The sequence below is a fragment of the Engystomops pustulosus genome, chromosome 10 (assembly GCF_040894005.1).
Source record: "Engystomops pustulosus chromosome 10, aEngPut4.maternal, whole genome shotgun sequence".
Lineage (NCBI taxonomy): Eukaryota > Metazoa > Chordata > Amphibia > Anura > Leptodactylidae > Engystomops > Engystomops pustulosus.
In genome coordinates, this window is record NC_092420.1 from 78,797,515 (window position 1) to 78,823,885 (window position 26,371).

The following is a 26,371-nucleotide window of genomic DNA, read 5'->3' on the forward strand; positions in this document are numbered from 1 at the left end:
CTTTTATCTCAGTTTTCCTCTTATGTTCCCCTCTGCCCCCTCCCGGAGCCCCTCTTTCTGTTCCCCTTCCTCCTATTCATAGTCAGGATCTCCTATTTTTCCCCCCCTTTTTTCTGGACTCCTCCCCCCTCGCTATGAATCCCCCTCTCTCTGGAGCAGGTTCCTATTCAGGTGGGCTTTTCATATCAGGATGAGCTAATCCTCTCCTTCTCTCTCTCTCTCTCTAGCCTTAAATCACTCTGCTTTTACTACATTCACTCACGACTTGTTTTGATGATGGCAATTTTTTTTTCCAATTTTTTTTATTTTTGCAACCCCAGAGAACATGTCTGTTTTCACACCTGCCTGTTCCTGCGATGAACAAGCCACAGTTACCAAAGTACAAAAATAAAATCTCTATGCCCCCTCTACAGACCCCCACACTCTGATTTACGTTTTGCACATACTGTACTACTTTATTCATTCTGCCGGGGAGAGAGAGAAAAGAGAAAAAAAAGGGGGAACGAGAGAGAGAGAGAAAAAAAAAGGATACTGGAAAAGACAGACACATGGAGGTGTTGCTAAAACAAACAGAGCGGAGAAGAAGAAAAAGTATGGAAATAAAAGGAGGTGGTCACACAGTGGTCACTTCATGTTTGGGGAATTTAGAATAAAACCGGTGACAATTTACAAAATCTTGCCCATTCCGTCTGGATATGGAAGTTTAGAAGTCTAGGAGGCAGAGCTGACACTCTAATCTGTCAGTAATAGGATACACACAGGATACACACTTGTTCTTATTTCTGCCCATTAAGCACTGGCAGGGCGAGGAGAGTAATAAGCGGTAGGGGGGGGAGCGCAGGGAAGTAGAAGGTAGGACAGAGGCGCAGGGTCAGCAGTTCACAGAAACAGGGGTGCGTGGGAGGACATCACCTCATTCATAGAAGCAGCAGCATGCTCTTACCTAGGCTTGTAAGTGCTTCTATTACCTAGATTGGCAGAGGGTTATCCTCCTGCGAAGCTTCTCCTGCTGTTGTTACTAATCCATTCATAACAAGTTTGATCATTTCCACATCAAGATCACGGGCTGTTTAGTCTCTTGTCTCTTCCACTCTCTCTCTCTCTATTCCTCTCTCGCTCACTCTCCACCCCTTTCTCTCTTTCATTCCCAAGCTCACCACTCTCCACTTCCAAATTTTGGCAGCTTAAAGTGAACAACAAAAAAATGTTCAAACATTTCAGTGTTTTCCTCATCTCGCAATTCCGTTTTGACATCCCCTATTCTGCTCCTCCGACCTCGCATCTTTTCTCTTCCCTTCCTCCGTCCACCCTTTCCTCTCCTCGCTCTGCCCATCGTTCTCTCCTTCATCGCCATTTAATGGGTCGTTATTCATCCGAGCTATCGACGGCGCATTCATTTATGAAATATTGGTGTCCGGTGCAGCGCAATCTCATAGATTTTTTTTATTGTTGCTTCTCGTAGACTTCGCTTAGTAAGTTCTAGTCATTGAAGATTTGGATTGGATTAAAAAATAAAAGTGGGAATGAACAATTAGCCGGATTTATTTCACCTCTGTTTGGATTAGCAGGACGCTGGCGAGACAGTGGACTCAACAAATATTTGTTTAAATTGCGTTTTGATGGGAGGATTTCCAGGTACTTACATCACCGGTGATGGAGGCCAAGATGTTGTGGTGATGTTACTTTCTTGGTGTGGAGCGCTCATTCCTAGACAGACTAAAATTTGTCACAGACTGTGATGTCATTAGAAAGTCGCGTGGAACGGTAGTGTTGTCATTAGACTATGGGCCGCCACCTCTCCGGATAGGTATGTTTTAAGAAAAGCATATACAGGCAGTCCCCGGGTTACATACAAGATAGGGTCTGTAGGTTTGTTCTTAAGTTGAATTTGTATGTAAGTCAGAACAGTATATTTTATCATTGTAATCCCAGCCAGAACTTTTTTGGTCTCTGTGACAATTGGAATTTAAAAATGTTGGAATGTCAAAAGAACCAGGATTAACACTAAAGCTTCATTACAGACACCTCTGATAACTGTTATAGCTGATCATTGTAGGCTAGGACTAAAGCACAATAAATTATCAATATCCAGAGGTCCGTTTGTAACTAGGGGTCGTATGTAAGTCGAGTGTTCTTAAGTAGGGGACCGCCTGTATTTCCCAATAAATTAAAAATATGTAAAAAATTTTCTTGCAACTTTTGATTGTATTATTCCTCCTGAATACAGTGACAACTGGGCGTTACCATTCTCATCATCAAAGAGGTGTGTCCATACATAGCCTGATACAGTCAGCATTGATTTGACAGTTTTAAACTGTGCAGCGACACAGCTTCAACTCAAAGGGGCTCCTTTACTTACCCGGTCTTGCGAAATTTCACGAAAGTGCATTGTCCTACGATCATGCACTGTACAGCAATTCACTAAGATCGTGCGCCCGATATCCTGCATGTGTCGCTTCCCCGCTCAGGTTCGACTGAGTTCACATTCTTCTTCCTGGTGCATGTAAGTGCATTGTCTTGCGACAGAATTTGAATCTTAAATCCCGTGCTCAGTCCGAATCAGTCGGATCGTCCGACGGCACGGCCCCTGATTCCTGTCGCATGGAAGCCAGCGCAGCTGGGCCACAATTCGATCACATGCGACACAATCCCAGTGCAAACCCCTGTTAAATACCTGTAGGGATGACTACTGCAGGTAACCCCCATATTGCTATCCCTGGTAACAGTTTAGTCATAGTTTATTCCAGAGGTCAAACTAAGCAGAAAAGGTTCAGGAATGGATAAACTATCACAAAGCAAAAGCGTTTTCACAAGGAACAAAACTTTATCGCTCAGACATCTTCTTTAGGAAAAGGTGTCTTAACTAAGCTTAAAGGCATTGTCCACTTTTCAGCAAATTATTAATATGGTATGGGTATGAAAAATTGTACAATTTTACTTTCTGTAAAAATTCCTTACAGTTTTCTAGATCTCTGCTTGCTGTCCTTCTATAGAAAGCTTGTATGTTCCAGGGGATAAAAAAGTGTCCATGGTCATGTGAGGTCACACAGGTGCACGAGCTATTAGTATCACACGGTTCTGATCACTCTCTGTGATAATAATGAGTTGTGCACCTGTGTAACATCATATGACCATGGACAGATCTCTTTCTGCTGGAAGTAAATAAAGAAGATTCCTATAGAATGACAGCAAGCAGAGATCTAGAAAACCACGAGGAATTGATACACAAAGTGTATTGAAAATTGTATAACTTTTCTTACACACACCATAACAATTCAACATCAATTTCAGCAAATAATTGATATTGTTAGTGGAAGGAAAAGTTATACAATTTTCCAATATACTTTCTGTATCAATTCCTGATGGTTTTCTAGATCTCTGCTTGCTGTCTTGCTATAGAAAGCTTTTATGTCTACTCCATCTTGTTAGAAATCTCTCCTTGGTCTTGTGATGGACAGGCAGGTGCACGAGTCATAATTATCACAGAGATTAATCAGAGACGTGTGATAATAACGGCTCGTGCATCTGCCTGTCCATCACAAGACCAAGGACATATTTCAATCCACTAGAAGTAAACATAGAAGCTTTCTATAGCAGGACAGCAAGCAGAGATCTAGAGAACCACGAGGAATGTATGTTGGAAAACTGTATAACTTTTCGTCATACAAAGCATATCAATTATATGATGAAAGTGAACAACCCCTTTAACTCCTTACAGACAGTCCATGAATAGTCTAATAGTATGGAAGGAGGCAATCATTAGCCTCCTTATCTGTCTAAAGTGGGCAGACCTCAGAAGGTTTTCAGATACACTCACTGCAGGAGTAAGCAGCAGTAATATTAAAGAGCATTAATTACTATTATCTCCTGTTGCATTCATTTTTTAAAGTGAAAAAATGAGCTTGAAATCAGCCATAAATCCTCCTATTCCATGGATGACCCATTATACACTATCCCACCCCTATGTAAGTGTGCACCATCTCTATTCAGAATTAACAAGGTCATGAAGACTCAGCAACTTTAAAAAAAAACTTCAGCAAGTCTAAGTGTGGAATATACTCAAAAGCTGCATGTCTACTCATTTTACTTATGTTATAGTCCTGACTTATGGATGTGATTTCTCTATTATGAGAAAGATGATAAAAGAGCCCTATGTTATTCCATGGATATGTTAGACACACCCTTTATTTTATGTCCAGATAAAATTGGGTTAAAAGTGGAGTGGGGGACTGGCTGGACTGAGGTTCCCTATTATATGCTTAATAGGGAACCGTTCAGGAGCCAAAAGAGCCGGCTCTTCTTAGTGAGTGAAGTCTAATGATCCAGCTCACTAAGAAGAGCTGGACTTCTCATCACTACCTTACATCCCCATAAAACAGAGTTTTAAACTTCCCTGGTATCTAGGGATCTATAGAGCAAGTTGAGGGGCGTGGTCTAATGTCATGTGATCAGGGTGACATCAACACAGGTCCTTTAGCCTGTTAACATTAGCATACTGTACCCCATGCACATATCTGACCAGATAAAAAACCTCAGCATGCCTGCATGGCCTTCTACTCCTCTCCATGCTGGCTGCTGTGATCATGTGATATGATACGCTGTTATGAGATATACGCTTGGTGTACAGATGGCTAGTGTTAGAAGGCTAAAGGACCCACATGACATCACTGCTGCATGCAGAGAAAGCATGGGGAGGAGCTGCTGGATTCAGCCTGAGGAGACCATGCCCATCTGGAATCACTAGAAACATCCTTGGATACCAGGTAAAATTATAAAGTTGAATATTTGGGAATCTGAGGGGAACCATTTTTACCTAAAAGAAGGGTCTCAGCTAGGTATTAGGGCTTTATAGGAACCTGCCACTAGCTGTATTTGTAAAAAATGTGCTGACAGGTTCCCTTTAAGAGGTGGCCAGGGAGCACATACCTGCCCCTCAGTGAAAAGCAGTGGCCCGGGAACAGGTTGCAGAGCCGGCTGATAGATACAACTACAGGCTGCAGCGAGTAAAAATGCTACTGTTCTGCAACCGCAACATCTACCTTACTCAAGGGGACACCACCCATGAGGTGAGTTTAGCCTCTTGCCTCAAGATGGGGGGCAGCATCAAGGAAGCAGTCAACTTCTACAAAGCAGAACTGGACACTTAAAAATAGTGTTTCTTCACACCAGATGTCACCATGTACGTGAGACACTGGGGCTCATCTACTAAGGGTCCGCAGTCCGCACTATCGCCGGAATACCCAGCGTTTTTCAATGTGCGCCGCATTTAGAAAGGGTTTTTTGGCACATGCGATCAGATTTTGGCACATCGGCACCGGCTTTCACGCAACACAAATCAGGGGGCGGTCCGACGGATTCAGACAACGCAGGATTTTATAAAGTAATTTGTGATGCAAGCCAAGCACTTACATGCACCGGGAGGAAGATGGTGAACTCCGGCGGACCTAAGCGACACATGCAGGATCTCGGGCGCACAATCTCCATGAATCGAGACAGATGTGGATTCCTGCGGACAACGCACCTCGGGGATCGCGCAGGGACCAGATAAGAAATGTGCCCCACTGTATGGAGAACCCACCTACTAAAAAATGGAGGGGCGCCATTCCATAGCTCACCTCAGGCAGCAGAAAGTTCAGGTTCTCTAGTGACCTTACCGCCTTTTACTTCTACATCAGAATACAAGATAGGGGTGCGCTTATGTACTGTTCTATCAATCCCAATTCTAGATGATGTGGAAAACTAGGGTCAACCAAGAACCCCGGATTTCTATAGATGATCATCATACATATGGTAAAACATTAGCCAGCACCACATGGCGACACATATTTTGGAATTCTGCGCTTCTGGACAGGTGCAGTACACTTGGCTTTTCGGTGCACATGAGGTCCATTTCTCACACCTTCCCCCATCCTCTAGTTCACAGTCTCCTCTGTATCCCGAATTCTGTATTGTATTGTTATCTTTCCTAAGTTCTTCAGGGTATGTTACATAATTCAGAAAACTTCTTATCTATTTATTCCAAGATCACATTCCAGCAGCCAGCAATAGATTGCCAATAGTACTGTTCATCTGATAACCCACCTGATTAAGGGGTCGTTCCAAGACCCAAAGTCCCAAATGTTGAAATGAGTTTATGTAACCCCTTTCTCACATCCCCCGTCTGTAGATATATATCTTAGCAAAAAAAGCACTTCCATCAGCAAATAGAAGTCCTTTGAGGGCACTTAGGCTAAGTTCACACCATGTTTGAGATTGACATTCTGGGAAACAAAACTGACATATCCATCTGAGGGGTCCATTGACTATCATTAACCAAACGATTGCCAAAAGAGTGTAATACTGAACGCCAACTTTATCGTAAAGTCAACTATGTTTTATAATATGACTATTAGAGAATAAAACATATTGGAATAGGCAGAATTTTTTACTTGACAGTGAAAGACAAATGTTTCCCACCACGTGGTGCATGTGCAGAATGGGCCCAGTTCATGGCAGTACCTGTATGGTGCGTGTATGGACAGGTCTCAGCATGTGATAGGTGCATCTGTGGCAATAATAGGAGTTGCTTGTGCACTAAGTAACAAGTGTGTTGGTCAATATGGGTGGCATGTGACGAGAATGGGTTCATCATGTCACTAGACAACTGTGGACAGAATATGGATACCACTGATACAACATGAATCTAACATGAGCATTGTAACACATGACGTGTGGATATGGGATGGACCCCCACTTTATTTTAAACAGTGTATGGAACACGGTGTATGGAAAAAATACACAACCACATAACGTAATGGGTGAAATGGCCACAGCTTTATTTGAATCACAGGAATAAAACAATCAGAGGAGGAGTCAGGTGACATGCTAGGGGTGGGATTCCCCAATACCCCAATCTAAAGCTGCCTGACATACAGCCCCCGGCCAGACATCAACAAAGGGGGGCGGCACGCTCTGGCTTGCCATTCTAGCAGAGCCAGTACACTTTAAGGGCACCAATGACCCTGGTGAAGATTATCCATTGTGTGCTTCACCACCGTGCCCGCCCCTGGCTGCTTTTACCATTACCAGAGCCTTGAGGCTGGCCACTTCCAAAGCTCAGGCTGTTGACCACCATGAGCTTTTACATCCTCTATAAGTTAAATTAGTCCACCAATAACTTGCCTGCACCTTCCACCTGACTCCTCCACCGCAAAATAAAAGCTGCGACAGATAACAAAATGCCATACTTTGACTCCCATTCTATTTTTTTTTAAATACATATTCTTTTATTTATTTGTTTTTAATTTTATATCTACATTTTTATTTAGATATTTCTTTCTTCTTCCATTTTAAAACCAGGAGCATAACATTGAGAATTTTTAATCTCCAGGCAGAAACTTTAAATATGTGCAACCTCCGACTCACAAAGAGTCATCCCACAGCGCTCAGGAGAGGAAAAACCCCCTGTGGAGGAAACCTCTAGGGAACCATGGCTGAAGAATTGCCCTTCCCCTGGGCTTAGGAGGATAACGCCAACTTCATCTCATCAACAGTCAATTAAGAAATTTACATGATACAAGATAAACAGTGTCAAAGTTCAAAAAACAAACAGACAATCCTTTTCATAGCATTCTACATGTAATTGGTAAATAACCAGTTGTAAATTAATGATAGTAAAGGGCGGGTGGGAGGGACATGTTTCTTTCTGTGCTTCTAGAGAGAGAAAGAGAAAGAGAGATACAGGACAGGGAGTGACATCTCCTCCTGAGCTCCTCCCCTCTTACATCACTACACTATCCCACCCACTCTGTTCTTACATCACTACACTATCCCACCCACTCTGTACTTTTAACAAGGACCATCATCTTACATCAATACTATCATCTAAATTCAGTCGTTATAGGTCCCCCCTTACCACCGTCATGTTCCTGCTTCGCCTATGGCTCCGCTGTTGTCATATGCTCTGTATGTGATTGTTATTCCGCAGGGGGAGGGGGGGGTCATTGTATTCCGCAGGGGGGGAGGCAGTGTGTCCGCAGGGAGGGAGGCAGTGTGTCCGCGGGGAGGGGGGGGGGGGGTATTCCGCAGGGGGGGTCAGTGTATTCCGCAGGGGGAGGGGGGTCGGTGTGTCTGCAGGGGGAGGAGGGGTCAGTGTATTCCACGGGTGGGGGGGTCAGTGTGTCCGCAGGGGGAGGGGGGACAGTGTGGCCACTGGAGGGTGGCCCAGTAAAACCTGGAGCCGGCCCTGCTTATTGTCACACTACTTGCAACCTTGGAATAGATTTATCTGGAAGCATAGCTGGTACAGGCCAAGGGGTTCCCATGCCAAAGGACTTTGTTGGGGGTCCTTCTCCTGATTTCAACCTAGGCTCTGTAGAACAAATTGAAATTATAGGCTGTTTTTCAACCCCCCACTCTTAGTTATATATGTATGGCGAAAGACCTGCGACAGACCTCCAAATACACAAAATATGTATACACGTGTCTACCTTTTATTATGGTTGTCTATATGTGCTTCAAGGAGATTATGGTCCTACTTCTCATATTCTACATATATGAGTACTACACAATGCTATTAATTCTATCCTACTATCCTCCGCATAGTATTGTTACTTTGGTTCTACATTTTTGGTCATAGCACCCTACTACTTCTCCGATCCTACTTATATGGAGACATAGCTAAGGTGCCACAAATAGGGAACAGACTGTCATGCACCATGCCAGTTACCGCCTAGATACAGTACCAGAACCAAGCATTAGGGAAATAGGGGAGTCCAATATGTTGGCTTTCAGTTCTGCTGTTTAGTGACCCCCTGTACAGGTTTCTCCACATTCACTAAGGGTCCTTAGCAGGGGCATAACTACAGTGGTAACATCCATAGCAGCTGCTCTGCTGCCCACAGTGTCCTGGCATCTGGGGTATTTTATGTGAATATGCTGTATGTGTGTAGTTGTGATGTGCATATGCTCTAGATGTATATACATATGTGATGTGTATATGTTGTATGTCTGTGTATATGTTGTGTATACACTTTATGCATTTTTTTTAATGGGTAGGTGGGGCCCCATTCATAAGTTCACTATTGGGCCCCACTTCTTCTAGTTACTGGTCCTTAGGCTATGCACCTGCTCTAATAGTCCGAACCAGAATGAGTTTCAATCCAGATTGTTTAACCCCTCCAGACCCCACCGGACTGTTTAACAATTTTGTGACCGAGGGATCTACATACCTTGTAAGGGAAGGGGGTTCCCTCCCTCATCCAATCGGCACCCCACAAATAAAAATGTTGGTGTGTAATGCTGGGGTGGTAAAAAATGCTAAAAATACTGGTTAGGCTAGCAAACTACCAGTCATGTGTTAACCCTAGGCAAAGCACTGTACTGCTCCTAGCATTATCACATGATAATAACATAGGTCTACTACTAATATTTTTTTTGTACTAATAGGCATAGAACATAAATTGGAGTCTTTTTATTCCATATCCATCAAAACAGACATCAATGTTAAGACAAAAAGGGAAATGCAGAGTTAAATATATGATGCAAATTTTACAGATCAAAGATGCAGCTAGAAGAAGTCGTCATGGTGGCCGGACCCGATGGAGAAGACTTGGACATATATAGTCAGAAGTGCTTTACATTTTATTGTATTGATATATCTAATAAGATCTGTAGAACCTTGTGTATGACAAGCAGAGTTGGCTCCAGGTTTCAGTGGGCCCCTGGGCGACAGAGCCTCAGTGGGCCCCTTTGCAGTGTACTCACATGGCTGAATTAAAATCAGAAACTAAAATAGCGTCCTGTTCCCTAAAATATTCCCTAACTTATCATACCAGACAGCCCCCTCATATTATTTTATATACAGTCCCCTCATGGTTATTTTATATACAACCCCTTCATGGTTATTTCATATACAACCCCCTCATGGTTATTTTGTATACAGCACCCTCATGGGTATTTTATATACAGCCCCCTCATGGGTATTTTATATAAAGCCTACCTCACTCCCTAAGGATTCATTTGATACAGCCCCCCTCAACCCCATAGATTCCTAACGTATAGCCTTATGTGGGCCCCCCAACAGCTCTGGGCCCAGCAATTGCCCAGGTATGCCCAGTGCTAGTGCCGGCCCCGATGACTGGTATCTACCACTATATGGGCACTGTATGGTGGTACTATTGGTGTACCTGGGATGGGGGCCCACTTGGGTATATTTTTCCTACCTCTATTTTACTTTCTAGAGAATATCCTGATGTATTCTCCTTCTCCAGTATGTTACTACTGTTAGCTACTGTTGGCTACTGTGGAGCCCGGTGACAGAATTGATTTATATTCCCCTTTTTACATGTTTTATCTGTCTATAAAGGATGTGTCCTTCAGATAAATAGAAGGTAAATGATGAATACGGGAGAGCATGTCTGCACCCAGGCCCTGTCATAGGCTCATATGTTAGACATATGGTGATAAATGTATATTATCCAGCTCATGTAAAGCCTCTCTTACATAAATGTGATTTCAGTGATGTGGCATCATATAACATAACTCCTCAAAGCTCATTTTGATAAATTTGTATACAAATAAAGACGGCTTCACAATGGTGAGTTTGGTCCGTGTACCATAGACCACGCCGGGTCCTGCTTCACGGACCGAGCACCTTATTAGTTTCTGTTTCCCTAATATGCATCAAAGTCAACACTGTAATCATTAGACTAGATTCACACCTCACTTTTGTATACGCTGAGCTCGTACATTGACATTCATTGACTGCCAGATGGAGGCATAGTTGCAGGTTTAGTTCCAAGTTTCAGTACGCCTCTGGTGGACAGAGCCTCAGTGGGCCCCTTTGCAGTGAACTCATGTGGTGGCATTAAAAATTCCTAAAATAAAAGTTTCCTGTACCCTAAAATATTCCCTAGTTTATCATACCCAACAGCCACCTCATGGTTATTTCATATAAGACCACCTGACACCCTATGGGTTCATTAGATACAGCCCCTCTCACCCCCTATGGATTCCTTATGTACAGCCTTATGTGGGCCACCCCCAGCAGCTCTGGGCCCCGGCAGTTGCCCAGGTATGCTCAGCACTGTCGCCAGCCCTGCATAGTTGTATACTATGTAAAAAGCCGAATGTAAAGACAGCTATATCTTTCCATCCTTCTACCTCCAGCTGAGCAACGCATTGGGGCACATTTCTAAGGGTCCGAATGCCGCATTTCCATCGGGTTTTGCGATTTTTTTCAGATTTGCCCTGAATTGCCCCGGGTTTTTGGAGCACGCGATCGGATTGTGGCGCATCGGTGCCAGCTTGCATACGTCGGACAACCCGACTGATTCGGACAAACCGTATAATTTAAAAAGCAAATTGTGTTGCAAGATCAAGCACTTACATGCACCGGGAAGAAGCAGGTGAACTCCGGCGGATGTCAGCGCGGGAAGCGACACATGCAGGAAATTGGACGCACGATCTTAGTGAATTGCGACAGACCCGAATCCTCTTCCGACATTACGGATCGGCGGCGTCAACGGGACGGGTAAGTAAATGTGCCCCATTATGTCAGTGGAGGCCATTAAACTCTATGCAGGCGTAGGCATCAGGCAGCATATCCCCCTGTATGGTGGGATGCATCTGTGATGACAGAGGGACATAATGGGGCAAATTTACTTACCCGGTCCTGTCATGACCCTCGATTCGATTCCTGCATCCGTCACTTCCCCGCCGAGGTCCACAGGAGTTCACCTTCTTCTTCCCGGTGCTTGTAAGTGTGTGTCTTGTGACATAATTCGAAATGTCCGAGTCTGTTTGGTTGTCCGACGGCTCAGCCCCCAATTTGTGTCGCGTGCAAGACGGCGTGATTGTGTGGGCCAAAATGGAAATCGTTAGGAAACCCGACAAAAATGCGCTTCGCGGACCATTAGTAAATGAGCCCCATTGGGGCAGATTTACTTGCCCGGTCCATTCGCGATCCAGCGCCGCGTTCTCTGCGGAGGATTCGGGTCTTCCGGCGATTCACTAAGGTAGTTCCCCCGATGTCCACTAGGTGCCGCTGCTGCGCTGAATGCCGTCGGAGTGCACTGAAGTTCACCAAGCCAGGCCAGGTACAGGTAAGCGACACTTTTTTTTTTTTAAATACGGCGGTTTGTCCGAATCCGAAGGGTTTTCCGACGGCCGCGACCCCCCCCCATTTCCGTCGCGTGCATGCCAGCGCCGATGCGACACAATCCGATCGCGTGCGCCAAAATCCCAGGGCAATTCAGGGAAAATTTGTGCAAAACAGTAAAATTCAAGTAACGCAACGTAAAAACGCGATTCGTGCACTTAGTAAATGACCCCAATTGTGTGAATCCTGCCTTATGCATTATATGTTATTATGGTGCTCAGAGTCCCATCCCCAGGTGTGGGTTCAGTCTGTGTAGAAGGAAACGGCACTGACCAAGCTCAACAAGTTTGCATCTCCATTAAGGAATCAGACACTTCACCTACAAGGTCATATGTAGTTTAAATATGACCCCGAAGCTAAAAGGTTCCCTTTAAGGCTTTGTTTATACCTTATACCAAGTGGGTGTCATACCGGGTGTTAAAGCCTCATACACACCACTGTAATGAAGGACTTGGCCTGTGACCAGGTTTTAACCCACTAAACTACCAGTCCTTCAGGTAGGGTATAAAATGTCCTTTGTAGAATTCCCTCTTTTATGTGAAACCTCCCCTGTTTATCTATATAAGAAATCCCCCCGAGTCAGGCAAATATGACTCTTCTCAACTCACATCACAGGAGATGAGTCAAGGTTAGTGGTTGCAGTAGTGTCTTTTCAGAGGCCTTTAGGCCCGTTCCACACTTGCGAGTGTGATGCGATGAACTCGCATCACACTCGCAACGCATGCTGCCGGGAACGCACGGCCCGAACGCTGCACACCGGGAGTGAACTCAGCATGTCAGTTCACTCCCGCGGTGCAGCGTTCGGGCCGTGCGTTCCTGGCAGCATGCGTTGCGAGTGTGATGCGAGTTCATCGCATCACACTCGCAAGTGTGGAACGGGCCTTATCTTTGGTTCCTATGTCCCTAGAAACATGCGGCTGGTGTCATATTAAAGAAAAGAATCTCATCTTTTAGGTCACATTCTGATTCTTTGAGTTACAGAACTGGTCATACAGGCAGTTAAATAAAAAAGTGTGAACTGGATCTTTATCTGCAGCTTACATTTTCAACTATTGTAGATGATCTGAATAACGGGATCCTTAACATTAATATGACACCAGTAGTTTGTTTTTAGGTTCTGTAGAACAGAAGATAGAGGCACTACTCCTGCAGCCATGAGCCAAACTTGACTCATCTTATGAAAAAAGAGGGAATTGTAAGAAGGACATTTCATACGCTACCTAAGGGAGGATTGCAAATCAAGCACACTTACATGCTGGTGTGTGCCCCCTCATTTATGCAAATGAGCATGAGGGGCTCTGGGCTCCAGAGATGATAATTGAGCCCAGAGCCCCTTGGCTTTTTTTAATGATTTTTTAATAAAAGCAAAAGCATAGGAAGCTAAAAGAATACTGGCAGAGGGGGCACACGCCAGTATGTCAATGTGCTTGATTTACTATCCTTCATCCTGGTGGAAGATCACAGCTGTATATAGCACATAATAAAATATACTGTTATATAGTGCCCAGGCCTCCACTCTACCATGTAACCAGCATCTTCCTAATTAGATGTCACAGAAGCCTCAGCCCCGGATTAGAACAGCAATTACTGAGAATTCCAAGATTACAATTGGATTTTCCAATTCATTGCATTCAAAACCTCCTTTAATTTGACCTTTCAGGTCAGTGTCACGACATACAGCATGTGACAGCACTACAATGCCCAGCAAGCAAAAGTATACCAAGTTGTGGAACTGATTAAAGGACTTCAAAATAAAGAATAACTTTAAAGGGAACCTACCACCCCGATTCTACCTATAAAGGTAGAAGGGGTGGTAGGTGGATGGATGGGACGTGAGGATAGCCCTTTTTTTGGGCTAATCCTCACGTCCCGGGTGTCTTTTACAAAACTTTATTACATGTATATGCAAATTTTTTTATGCGGCTACTGGGGCGTGGAGTAGCTGGACATGAGGCTACTAGTCGCGGCTACTCCACGCCCCAGTAGCCGCGTTACTCCTCCTACCAGGAAATCTTCGGCGCGCAGCTCCTGGTAGCTGCGCGCCCTCGTCCGAGTCCCCCGGCTACTGAGCATGCGCAGTAGTTCCGGCCCCGGAGCCGCGCAGCCGAAGGCCTGTGTTCTGCGCATGCACAGAACGCACGGGATCCGGACGAGGGCGCTCAGCTCCTGGTAGCTCGCCGAAGATTATGTGGTAGGCGGAGTAACGCGGCTACTGGGGCGTGGAGTAGCCGCGACTAGTAGCCTCATGTCCGGCTACTCCACGCCCCAAAAAAGGGCTATCCTCATCCATCCACCTACCACCCCTTCTACCTTTATAGTAGAATCGGGGTGGTAGGTGCCCTTTAACACCTTCTTAATATATTATGTGTTTCAATTCCAATTGTGTTTCAATTTATAATATCTTTGTGTTTTGTCAGTGAATGGAAAGACCCCATTATCCATTCAGTTGTATAGAGGTTTTAAAGGAAAACAACAGTTCAGCTCCCATACACATTACCTTTTGGATACATCACCAATATCAAGGGGGAGCATGGAAAACCTCTCTAAACAGAACGACCCTAAAGAAATGTTAACCTCTGGAAATGTAAACCATTCACTGACTGCAAGCAGTTTTGACAAATGTGGGACATGGGACCCATGCACTCATGATCAATGGGGGTCCCAATAATTGGACATTTCTATTCCATGATCCTCTTTGATAAGCTGCAATTAACCCCTTTAACACTGAAACTCCCCTACAAGCCTAATATTTGGCGGCTGGGGAAACCTGAGATCTGTATTGCTGAAATACATGGACTGTTGTCAAGTCCTGGAGAAGTAAGATTTCAGTGGAGATGTCAGTAAAATTGAGAAGCAATAACAAGATCCAACACCCAGAGCGAACCGCATATCCTTCTATTTTAAGGTAAATCCAATTTTACGTCTCCAAAGTCTGGGTCCAAGTCAATAGTCTAAGACATTGATCCTAGGAAGCATCAATCATCCAGGTGATAAAAACCTGCCTGGATTAGAGCCACCAGATGACAAGTGCCTGCTGACAAGACTTTCGGCAGGACTCGTTATCCTTTTACACTGATGTGTTCTTCTTCTTCAAAGCATTTCATTGTTTTATTGGATTGCCCTGTAGGCTCCGTTCACACCCAGCATTTTCATGGATATCATATCACATGTATAGTGTTAGTGGAAAGGAATGCAAATGAGTTCCCATATCCCAATAAGTCCTTATTCACATGACTTTATTATGGCTTCATTATTATCCATACAGTAGTAGGAAGCTTTATAGTACTTGATTATATATCATATCTCATCACAGAGCATCATTCTTAAAGGGAACTTATTGCCATGTTTTACCCCACTAAACTACTAGCCCCCTCCAGGTAGGGTATGAAATGCCCTTTCTAGAATTCCCTCTTTTATATGAAATTTACCTATAAAAAAAAAATCCTCCAAAGTCAGGCAAAAATGACTCTTCTCACGTCATTTTCACATGAGATGAGTCAAGTTTAACGGTTGCAGGGGGAGGGTCACTTTTATTGTTTATTGTTCTGTAGTACCTAGAAATATGCACTTTGTTTCATGTTAAAGATAAGGATTTAATCTTTCAGATCCCATCAGGTTTATGGCTTTTTTAGCTCAAGTTCCAGAGACTAAGGGGCACATTTTCTTACCCGTCCCGTTGCGTCCGCCGATCCGGAATGTCCAATGAGGAATCGGAGCTGCCGCGATTCACTAAGATCATGCGTCCAATTTCTTGCATGTGTCGCTTCCCCACTGAAGTCCGCCGGAGATCACCATCTTCTTCGCGGTGCATGTAAGTGCATGGCTTGCAACACAATTTTGAAAGTTAAATTCTGCGGTTTGTCCGAATCAGTCGGATTGTCAGACAGCCATGCCCCTGATTTGTGTCGCATGAAAGCCGGGGCCGATGCACGCCAATCCGCTCGCTTGCAACAAAAACCCCTGTGCAATTCAGGGCAAATCCGAAATATTCAGGAAACCCGATTGAAATGAGTCTGACGGACCCTTATTAAACGTGCCCCTAAGAGTTAAAAAAGTAGATGTCTCCCCCTTGCTTTCTTAACATTCTCCATCCCTTAGCTTGGTCACACAGTAGGTCGGGGAAATTGCTCCTGCACAGTGTAACAGCCTATGAAGCTACAGCACAGTCACTGTGCCTGGATCTATGAGTAAGTGGCCCTGGTTTATCATGCTTGATTTTGATGGTTGATTTCCTTTAACCCTGTAATGCTGCTCAAAATACAGGTATCTGTACTGTACATTATGGAGTTGATATCGGTTCAGCTCATCATCAGAGCCGAAAATATGGGTTGTCAGTTGTAATTTACAGCTGACACTCCCAAGCAGTACTCACGATTGAAGCTCACTCGGACTCCAGTGATGAGCTGAACCGGCATCAGAAAACACTAATTTTCAGCTGTAACTTACAGCGTTTTCGAAGTGAGCTCCAAACGTGGGTGTTAACCTGTTAAATCTAAATGCCTGCCAGGAGATTCCATTCTCGATGAGCAATCCCGCAGCATCTTCGGGGGTGCCGATCACTGCTATGATAGCCGCAGGTTCAAATCGAGGACCCTGGGGCTGTCCATAATAAATACTTGTATGATCCTACCACGAGAGGACCATGCAGGCACTGTCTGCCTATTGGATTATATAGGCAGTAATAATACACTGCAATAATACACTGCAATACATATATATAATACATCATTATGTACAATGAAGTGAATACCCTGCACTACCCCTTGAGGACAGTTCTCTCCTTAGCGTCCTTCTCCAGTCATGGATCAAGGTTGCACTCAGGTGGTGCTCAGCTAGTCAGTAGGATACACGGATAATATCACTATAGTAGAGAAAGCAAGAAGCGGCACTCACCGGGCTCGTGCAGAAGATTTATTCAAAGACACAGAGTTCAGACGTTGGACATGGTGCAGACCGCGGCAAGCGACGGGCCGTTTCGCGCCTGTGTGGCGCTTTCTCAAGCCTACAATCCGTTTTGTAGGCTTGAGAAAGCGCCACACAGGCGCGAAACGGCCCGTCGCTTGCCGCGGTCTGCACCATGTCCAACGTCTGAACTCTGTGTCTTTGAATAAATCTTCTGCACGAGCCCGGTGAGTGCCGCTTCTTGCTTTCTCTACTATAGTGATAATACATCATTATAATGCATAAGCAATCAGACGATCAGACGATTGCCTGCTCATGTCCCATAGACGGAAATATATAAAACAGTAAAAAGGGTAAATTATAAAAGGTAAATTAATACATCTAAAATAAAAGAAAAAAATGTCAAAAATCTATTACAGAACTAATGTTTTCTCTAATCCCCTCACAAAAAAAGTTACCGTATATACTCGTGTATAAGCCGAGTTTTTCAGCACAAAAAATGTGCTGAAAAACGTCCCCTCGGCTTATACACGAGTCACAAAATAAGTAAAAAATACTTTAAAAATAATAAACTCATATACTCACCCTCCGGTTGCCCCGATGTGCAGCGCTGCTCCCCCGATGTCCGCGCGGGTCCTCTTCTGGCTTCCGCGCCCGTCTTCTGTCTTCTGTAAATCGCGCTGGGCGCCGCCATTGCTCTCTCCCGGGCGCGAAGTACAGAAGACGGGCACGGAAGCCAGAAGAGGACCCGCGCGGACATCGGGGGCATGCTGGGCAGGCTGGGCAGTGCTGTATACTATTGGGGGCAGGCTGGGGTGGCTATATACTACTGGGGGCAGGTTGGGCTGGCTGTATACTACTGGGGGCAGGTTGGGCTGTGCTGTATACTACTGGGGGCAAGCTGGGCGGTGCTGTATACTACTGGGGGCAGGCTGGGCAGTGCTGTATACTACTGGGGGCAGGCTGGGCAGTGCTGTATACTACTGGGGGCAGGCTGGGCAGTGCTGTATACTACTGGGGGCAGGCTGTATACTACTGGGGGCAGGCTGGGGTGGCTGTATACTACTGGGGGGCAGACTGGATGGCTGTATACTACAGGGGGCAGGCTGGGATGGCTGTATACTACTGGGGGCAGGCTGGCTATATACTGGGGGGGTCTGTGACCAATCCATTTCCCACCCTCGGCTTATACTTGAGTCAATAGGTTTTCCCAATTTTTGGTGGTAAAATTAGGGGTCTCGGCTTATACTCAGGTCTGCTTATACTCGAGTATATACGGTAATTTATATGTATCCATAAGGCATAGACACCCCAATACAATATCACTGAATAATTAATTTCATCCCAGAAAATTAAGTACTATATAGCTCATAGATTTTTAAAGGTGGAGAGTGAAAAATAGAAATGAAAAAACAAATAAAGGCCAGGTCATTAAGGGCTTGCCAATGAAAGAGAATTCTCAAATTTCAATCCCCCTAGGGCAGTGGTGGCAAACCTATGGCACGGGTGCCAGAGGTGGCACTCAGAGCCCTTTCTGTGGGCACTCAGGCCATTGACCCAAAGACAGAGCTCACCAAACAGGACCAAATTCACCAAATCTTCCTGCAGACCCAGGCAATTTTAAGAGATGCTGCAATCAGCGCTATTTTAAAACAACACTTCATTGGCTGTTTGGAACTACGGTAAAAGTGAGAGTGTTGATAGAACTGCAGAATATTCTTACTGTACAGAGAGACCCTGGTGAGAAGCTTCAATGATAGTCTGAATGTTCCCTCCTTCTTTCAACTGTATTTGTGGCCCCAAGGGGCCGATATGATTGATAAATGTTGAAGAACAGGTAGCAATAAGTTACTTGACTAAGGGTGCGTTGTGCACCAGAAACGCGTAGGCTTATGTGACCTTATATGCACTTGCGGGGATTATGCTTGCTATCTTTTTAATGGACTTACCTTAAATAAAGATCTCTTCGATGGAAGACAAACATTTTTAATCAAGCACTGTTGCGGAGTCTCATGTTTTTCTTGGAGCAATAAGTTACTGCTTAAAATGCAATGTTGGCACTTTGCGGTAATTAAGTGGATTGTGGTTGTAGTTTGGGCACTCAGTCTCTAAAAGGTTCGCCATCACTGCCCTAGGGGACAATATGGATCATTTTTAACCCCTTACGTTACAATTTTACTCAGTTTTATTGCTGTTTTAGTTCCTATCACTCAATGATGGTCAGTGTAAGATTCCGTAGTCTGGGCGGGGACTCTCTAAGCAGACACATGAGATGCTGTGTGCTGACAATGTGCTTGATTATCAGGATGCAGGGTTTATCTACACCTTTATTTAGCTTCTGAACATTGTACTAGTATTTTACATAGAGAAAGAGAGATGAGACAGATCAGAGATAAGATAATGAGATCCATGAGAAGCATGTAACATTCTCAGCTCTCCTTCATCTCACCTACAAACGCACATTATTAGATCTTATGTGCCTCCCTCCCCCTTCCCTGGATAAAGACTTTATCTTCCTGTAGCTTGTAGCTTTACTCTCCTCACCATGTGTTGCTTGTCGGCAGGAAGTCAGTGTATGTTTGAGCTCGTCCTGGAATGCAAGGGTGGGGGTTGGAGGTAGAGGGCAGCTCAGAGCAGCGTCAGACAGGAGAACAAAATGTCCTCCGGACCCTAAAGTCAGAAGATTCAGGGTTGGGTCCAGGGGCAACCAGAAATGTGTACACCAGGACTGATAGGGAGAATACCCCTTCAAGTCACAAAATGGCTGCATTGCTAAGGGGTTAAATTGGATGAAATAAATCTTCTTATTTTAATTATAAGTGATAATATTTATGGATGATTCAATAAATAAAAAAGCGAATACACTAAGAAGTCCTTGAGTTCTTGAATCAAGAAAAAAATTTAACTTGAACATTTGGTGCCAAATAGAGACAATACCACACATAGAGAAGTAGGGAACGGCTATGAGATCACATTGCAAAAAATGTTTTAAATTTATCCACGGATTCCACAAATTCCAAGTTTGAAAATTGAGGAAGGAGCAGTTTCATGGTCACATTGACTGTTCCCTCTCCTTCTACTATACATTAGGGAAGGGGGAATGGGAGACTTCCAAGACTAAGTGATTGGAATTCTAGTAGAAGTAAGAATGTGGTAAATTGTTACAGTATAGGGAATTCAGGTATTTACTAAACAAAAATATCCAAGATGTTATCCCGCAGGGTATATACAGGTATAGACACTTTAACGGACATGCAGGAGACAGAGTCTTGGCCACACTCTACACCTTTGTGCAACAGAAAAGTATTCACTCCACTTTAGAGCTTAAAGGGCTATTCCCAACTGGTCAACCACATTTAATTTAATTCATTTGCCATATATAAACATTTCTTTAATTGAACATTATTAAAAAGAAGCGTAGGAACACAGGAAAGCGCCTGGGAACGCTAATGGGCTTTCTCTTCCACAGGAATGGCTTAGGGAAGCCTGGTATGGAAACCATAGGAGATCCTAGGAGGGAAGATCTGGCGGGGAGTGAAGGGAGGTGCCGGATTATAAGGGCATGCCGGATTAGCAGGAGCCAATCAGGAGGACGCTGGCCCTTTAAGTCTTAAAGAGCTGGCGCGCGCTCGCCCTAGCAGTGGGAGCATGCGGCCTAGCAGGAGTACAGCCAGGTGCGTGGAGAGGTGAGTCCAGGCCGTGGAACGGGACAGCACGGGTGTGATTGCGATCCGCGGCAAGGATCGCGGGTGCATCTGTGACAACACTTACCGTCTCTGTGCAGAACAGTAAAGCTCCCGGGGAGCACATCCTGGGACCCCCACCACTTTAACTTTTAAAGGGGCCCCCACCAATTTCGGACAGTTAGCAACTCAGCTCAGCTGACTCACTGACCCGTGGCCACCTGAATCACACACAAACATCTCGGTGGGGGAGATCGCCGATGCACTGAATCGACGGCAGCATGTAGTGATGGGACGCCATCCCATCACTACATTCTGTTGATGGCAGGCGTGTGTTCACAGAGGCCGGCGGCTGCCCGAAGAAAAAGAAAGAGGCTACAGCGTCGTGGGCTCACTGGAAGGGAAGGTGAGGTGAGTATATAGTTTATTATTTTGTGGCTATATACTACAGGGGGCTGGTGGCTACATACTACAGGGAGCCAGTGGCTATATACTACAGAGGGCTAGTGGCTATATACTACAGGGGGCTAGTGGCTATATACTACAGGGGGGTGTTGGCTATATACTACAGGGGGCTGGTGGCTATATACTACAGGGGGCTGGTGGCTATATACTACAGGGGGCTAGTGGCTATATACTACAGGGGGCTGGTGGCTATTTACTGCAGGGGACTGGTGTTTATATACTGGGGGGGACTAGCAGGCTATATACTACAGGGGCTTGTAGTGAAACCCAAGTAATCAGTAACCAACTCCCAGTGTCTTTCATTTAAACAATTGCAAAACTATTGTGTTGGTTACCGGTCGCATGCGTTTCACTTGTGACCGCACCCTTATCTGGTCTATCTGGAGAACCATTATTATTTCCCTTGAGCAACATTGACTTTATTGAAAAAACATTGTTGGAAGGGCCTCCACCAGTTTGCGCCCAGGGGCCCCCACCACGATTAATCCTGCCCTGCTGGCAGGAAGGGTCAAATTTGCCCAAAGACAGATTCCTTGGACCTGGGCTAATGCCACACTGTCCCACTACTCCTGGTGTAACAGGGGTAGCACCCAAATTCTTTGGGCGTTATAGCAACAGGAGACTAGTACTGGACTACTACTATAGATATTCCTTTTTTTTGCATTATTTTTTCTATTTGTGTCCACACTATGACGGGATGAGACTCTAAAAATAATATGGAGGTAGCAGTGGTATTATCTGTGATTGGGGTCATAACTCCCATTCTCCTCTCTGTATGACAACCTGTTTCTGAAACCCTTCCTTATCTTCCCATTTTGTGTTTTCTTCATCCATACCAGTCGGAGGCACCTTGGCTTCCCCTGCCTTACATCTCGCTCACATAACTCTTTCCTTCCTCTCCCTCTTCTCGGAGTCTTTTTTCGCACTTCTCACCCTGTGTTCCTTCCCGCCATCACCCCCCCCCCCCCCACCCTTCCCTATTTTTTTTATTTTTTTTCTCTCCTCTGAAGTACTATCTGTACTGATCGGAGCAAGTCATTTCTGCCAACAAGTGCTAGGGGCCCATAGCAGGGTACTGGCTGACATCTTCCACCAGCGCACGCTGGATGCAGACCACTGGGAATCATCTGGATAGGAGTGTAATACAGGAGGGGGGTCTGGGCAGTAGTGCGTATAGACATAAGTAAAATAAGCTTCCGCCTATGGACTAATGCAGCGGAGAGAGGCCTCGGTTCACTCGATGGCGGCTGTAATTGGCATCAATAGCGATTTGTGTGCTTTAACTGATTCAGTGCCAATGTGGCTGTCAGTTACGTTGTCCGGGTAGGAAATGCACAATTCGGCGGCTGAGAAGGAGCACAGGTTTGGCTGTGACAAAGCCCTGATATATTTCTGCCTTGTATTGGCCGGGATCACCTCTCATTGTGGTGAAGTGGAAGCAGCCAGTGTGTAATGAAGTACGGTGAATATACTTGGCTGGGGAACGGCGCAGAGATCGGCGCGCTGGACACTGAAGCTCTGGGGTCTGAGCGAAATTTGTCTTGGCCCGAAAAATCCCTGACTCATTCACCTGCAGGGTTCATGTATATGTGAACGAAATGTGAAAATATGTGAAACCTGAAGCTGATCTTATATAGTTTAATGTCGACTATTGTTCCCTGTTGTCAGCCAGTTATCACTGCTTAGGGATAGCTGAGAAAGACATCTGCCATGATAGGATGCAGGTCTCTGAAACATGAACATAGATAGGAAATTACTGATACTGTGGGAAATTTCAGCTTAATATGTAATTTTTTAAGAGAATAGATAACATAGATTTTAACAAAAAGATGTACTTATGTACATAACATCATCAATTCAGTGTAAAATTATCCATACACCATGTATTGGAACTCATGGGCACATGAAAGCGCTTCCAGCAAGGGCTAATACATAGGGGCTTATTTACTAAGGGTCCGTGGATCACATTTCAGTCGGACTGTTCATGGTTTACGGGATTTGCGCAGCTGGGACAGGTATTTAGCAGGGGATTGCGTCGCACACGATCAGATTTTGGTGCCGCGACGGTGGCTTTCATGCGACAGAAATGGGGGGGGGGTGCCATCGGACTATCCGACTGATTCGGACTGAGCGCAGGATTTATTATTCGAATTGTGTCACAAGACAATGCAATTACATGCACCAGGAAGAAGAAGGTGAACTCCAGCGGACCTGAGCGGGGAAGTGACACATGCAGGATATCGGGCGCACAATCTTTGTAAATCGTGGCACAGTGCATGATCGTCGGACAATGCACTTCGGGTGAACTCCGTCGGCCGGGTAAGTAAATGTGCCCCATAGTGTATGGATAAGGCTCCACTAAAATAATACCAATATCTACCTTCAAAATCCAACTTAAATCAGGTACTGCGGTAATCTTCTTATATTTGTTATCCATGACCTCCTTCCTTCTAAAATCAATGTTCAAAATGATGCTAATGATCCAGTAGCTCAGTAGAGCAGTAGTTTCACAGGCTGTTAGGCCCGTTCCACACTTGCGAGTCCTGGATCTTTGAGTAAGTGCCCCTGGTTTATCATGATGGATTTTGATGGTAGATTTCATTTAAGACAACCCTTCTAAGGTTGCAAAGAAGGTGGCTCTTCCCAAAATTATCCTTGACCCTCTATTTCTAATGAGCAGAAATTGGACAAATTGGGTCGAGAGGGATCAGAATCTTGTGTGTTGAGAGGGATCGGGAAGCAGAGACTAGTGGAGTACTTGTCCAACAAGGGCTGAAGGTGGTGGATGTTGATATTTTACTTTTTTTAACCCGTAATGTGTCGGTTCAGTTGACTATCCTATTAACGTAGCAAGTTGTATTGAGATAGTAAATGACTTCTTCTTTGCTAAGAAATGGGATGTAATGATGTTACTTTACACCGTAACTTAAGACTCCAGGACCAGATATTAATTGGAATTAATTAAGGAGCTCCTGTTCCAGATTTCTAATGAGGAGCATAAATAGTTAATTTAATTTAACTTTGAGGAAACTCTTTCGGCTATTATCATGAATGTCGTCAGTAGGGGGCTCCTTGTCCTCACAGCAGGAATCCAGAGCCCCAAATCTGGTGACATGATTACTAATTTCCATGCTTTTATATGCTTGGTCTGAAAATGTGGTGGGTTTATATGATAGTGGTGGGACTTAAAATTCAAACTATTGCAAGATTCTTTATAGGAAACTAAGTTAAAGGAGTTCTCCTGACTATAATGTATGGTTTATAGTAATAGTCTTCTCATATGGGAAAGCATATGGGAAACACCATAAGGGCCACCATAAGCGCCCCCTAAACCTCTTGGGCCCGGGTGCATTCGCAACCTCTGCACCCCTAAAGTTATGCCCCTGCACTTGTATCTTACCTCTTAACCTAAGAAAACTTAGACTAGACACTATAACAATTATCATTAGAGTTATCAATAGCCACTATGATAAATCTGGAAAATTTTAAGACTATCTAAAGTCTAAGGGGGAGATTTATAAGACGTTTCTGAGAGAACTGTTCTAGTTGCCCACCGCAACCAATCAAAGCTCAGCTTTAATTTTTCCACAGATGTTTATAAAATTAAAGCTGAGCTTTGGTTGGTTTTGATGGACAACTAGCACAGATTTACCTCAGAAACCTATTGATAAATCTCCCCCTTAGAGGGGGATTTATCATCAAGTTTCTGAGGTAAATCTGTCGTTTCTGAGAGGAGAACTGTTCTAGTCGCCTATGGCAACCAATCAGAGCCCAGCTTTCATTTTACCACAGCTGTTTATAAAATTATAGCTGATCTCTGATTGGTTTCCCTGGGCAACTATAACAGTTATGAGGGGGTGACACAAGAGCTTACAGTCTATGAGGATGAGGGCGTGACACAAGAGCTAACAGTCTATGAGGATGAGTGACACAAGAGCTTACAGTCTATGAGGATGAGGGGGTGACACAAGAGCTTACAGTCTATGAGGATAAGGGGGTGACAAAAGAGCTTACAGTCTATGAGGATGAGTGACACAAGAGCTTACAGTCTATGAGGATGAGGGGGTGACACAAGAGCTTACAGTCTATGACAGTGGTGGCGAACCTATGGCACGGGTGCCAGAGGTGGCACTCAGAGCCATTTCTGTGGGCACTCAGGTTGTCATCCCAGCTAGAGCTCACCAGACACGAACAAATCCAAATCCCAGGCAACTTAAGGCTGTTTGGAACTGCAGGAAAAGTGAGAAGGTGTGGACAGTATCTTTTTGAGGTCCCCCTGCTGGTCCCTTCACTCTTCCTCTACAGAGAGACCCTGGTGAGAAGCTACAATGAGAGTCTGAATGTGCCCTCCTTCTTTCAACTGTTTTGGTGGCCTCATGCGCTGATACGCAGTGTGTGGAAGAACAGGTAGCAATAAGTTACTGCTTAAAGGGAACCTACCACCCCGATTCTACCTATAAAGGTAGAAGGGGCGGTGGGTGGATGAATGGGACGTGAGGATAGCCCTTTTTTGGGCTAATCCTCACGTCCCGGGTGTCTTCTAGAAAACTTTATTGGAGGCATATGTAAATTTTTTTATGCGGCTACTGGGGCGTGGAGTAACCGGACATGAGGCTACTAGTCGCAGCTTAAAATGACTCCACTTGAAGAGTCAAACTCACATCAAGAACAAATCTATAGACTTATTACACAGTATAGATTGTACGTTATTATCATCTTTATGGAAGAGGTCAAGCAAGTGCTATGTCATTCCCGAAATCTCTGTGTTCGGCAATGTACTGCTGTATGTCAGTAATACATGTGGTATGCGTTACACCTAAAGGTTATTGATGTACCAAGAGCTGCTAATGTCATTCACACCTACGTATGGAAAGGTTTCTGGAGGTTCTCACCAAGGTTGTGATCATGAGGTCAGATGTTCTTCTAGACTTAGGAGAAGACCTATCCCAGTGGTTGACAACATAGAGAAACAGACTGCATTTACTATACGGCCGCAATGGTGGAATTTGATTGCTTACACTAGGATTGCAAAATAGTCTAAGTAGCACCCAAGATGTGAAGATGACTATAATACTGTGAGTCCAGGTCATGAGGCAGCGTTCAGCTCAGGAACCAAAATAGGACCTGTTTATAACACAGTGATAACACAGGGTCAACATCTGCAAATAGTTTGTATGTTCTC

The 26,371-nt window shown here is 44.6% G+C and overlaps 1 protein-coding gene across 3 annotated transcripts in view; it reads right to left on the bottom strand.

Annotated features, from left to right (window-relative positions):
* The window catches only part of PAPPA2 (pappalysin 2), a 188,895-nt gene that overhangs the window by 158,023 nt on the left and 4,501 nt on the right, over window positions 1-26,371 (bottom strand). Inside the window, exon 1 of one of the 3 annotated variants that reach the window (XM_072126781.1) lies at window positions 969-1,120. The exons of 1 other annotated variant lie outside the window; for it this stretch is intronic. The gene's annotated coding sequence lies outside the window, so the exon portion shown is untranslated. Of the gene's footprint in view, window positions 1-943; window positions 1,121-26,371 lie in introns of those variants that run through there. One more of the 3 variants, XM_072126778.1, reaches the window with a different exon arrangement.